Raw genomic sequence first — 1,803 nt, 5'->3', positions numbered from 1 at the left:
TCCCAGCACTTTGGGAGGCCGAGGCGGGCGGATCACGAGGTCAGGAGATCGAGAGCATCCTGGCTAACACGGTGAAACCCCGTCTCTATTAAAAAATAGAAAAAAATCAGCCGGGCGTGGTGGTGGGCGCCTGTAGTCCCAGCTAGCTACTCGGGAGGCTGAGGCAGGAGAATGGCGTGAACCCGGGAGGTGGAGCTTGCAGTGAGCCGAGATTGCGCCACTGCACTCCAGCCTGGGCGACAGAGCGAGACTCGTCTCAAAAAAAAAAAAAAAAAAGAGAGAACCTGAAAGTGTACACAAAGTGTAGTCATAAAAAATCTTGGTTCTTTAACCAACAAAACGACTGAAATAAATAAACCTGTTATATGAGTTTCATGAATAAAAATTAACTCTGGTCGGGGTGCGGTGGCTCACGCCTGTAATTATAGCACTTTGGGAGGCTGAGGTGGGCGGATCACCTGAGGTCAGGAGTTCGAGACCAGGCTGGCCATAGTAGATCTGTGCTCCAAGGAAGAAGCACGTTGATCAGGCCTAAGCAATCCGTGTATATAGTGTATGTATTACCCTCCTCCAGTCTGGCTCAGGGATGGGCAGATGATCCAATTAGAGCCAATGGGTGCAATAAGATTTTCTTTGGCTTTTTGGGAAAGAAACTTTCTTATTTTCTCCCAAAAATGTAATATATATATTGAACTCCCAAAGTGGAGTCCAGTGGTGTGATCCTGGCTCACTGCAACCTCTGCCTCCCAGGCTCAAACGATTCTCCTACCTCAGTCTCCCAAGTAACCGGGTCTACAGGCATATGCCACCATGCTGGCTAAGTTTTGTATTTTTTGTAGAGATGGGTTTCACCATGTTGCCCAGGCTGGTCTTGAACTCCTGGCCTCAAAAGATCCACCTGCTTCGGCCTCCCAAAGTACTAAGATTACAGGTGTGAGCCACCGTGCCCAGCCTATGATTTTTCAATTAGCAATAATCACACCTCGGATAAATCTCATTGGTTACAATACTGCCACTGCGCAAAGTTTCTGAAATTTGATGATGATGATAATAATAAAAATAGTGAAATAGTTAACACTTATTGAGTGCCGATTATATGCCAGAGAGAGTTCTAAACAGTCTACTTATTTACTCCTCACAGTAACCATATTGGGTAGGTATAATTATTATTCCCATTTAGAAATGGTGGAACTAGGCCTGGTGCGGTGGCTCATGCCTGTAATCCCAGCACTTTGGGAGGCTGAGGTGGGCGGATTACCTGAGGTCAGGAGTTCGAGACCAGCCTGGCCAACATGGTGAAAAAAATTAGCCGGGCATGGTGGTACACGCCTGTAATCCCAGCTACTCAGGAGGCTGAGGCAGGAGAATTGCTTGAGCCCAGGAGACGGAGGTTGCAGTTGGAGGAGATCGTGCCACTGCACTCCAGCCTGGCCAACAGGACGAGACTCTGTCAAAAAGAAAGAGAAAGAGAGAGAGAAAGAAAGAAAGAAAGAGTGGCACTGAAGCACAGAGAAGAATTTTGATTAACTTGTCAAAGTTCTTATAGCCAGTTTGTGGTGAAGCCAGTTGTCAAACTCAGCTTTCACCCCAAACCACTATGTTCTTTTTTTTCTTTTTTTCTTTTTTTTGAGACAGAGTCTCGCTCTGCCGTCCAGGCTGGAGTGCAGTGGCGCAATCTCAGCTCACTGCAATCTCTGCCTCCCGGGTTCAAGCAATTCTTCTACCTCAGCCTCCTGAGTAGCTGGGACTACAGGCGCGTGTCACTGCGCCCGGCTAATTTTTGTATTTTTAGTAGAGATGGGG

At 47.3% G+C, this 1,803-nt stretch overlaps 1 pseudogene; it reads right to left on the bottom strand.

Annotated features, from left to right (window-relative positions):
* Positions 1 to 903: 903 nt before the first annotated feature.
* On the bottom strand, positions 904 to 1,027 carry LOC129018424 (U4 spliceosomal RNA; annotated as a pseudogene).
* Between the last annotated feature and the right edge of the window lie 776 nt (positions 1,028 to 1,803).

The sequence above is a fragment of the Pongo pygmaeus genome, chromosome 19 (genome assembly GCF_028885625.2).
Source record: "Pongo pygmaeus isolate AG05252 chromosome 19, NHGRI_mPonPyg2-v2.0_pri, whole genome shotgun sequence".
Classification (NCBI taxonomy): domain Eukaryota; kingdom Metazoa; phylum Chordata; class Mammalia; order Primates; family Hominidae; genus Pongo; species Pongo pygmaeus.
This window is presented reverse-complemented; position numbering and strand designations above follow the sequence as displayed.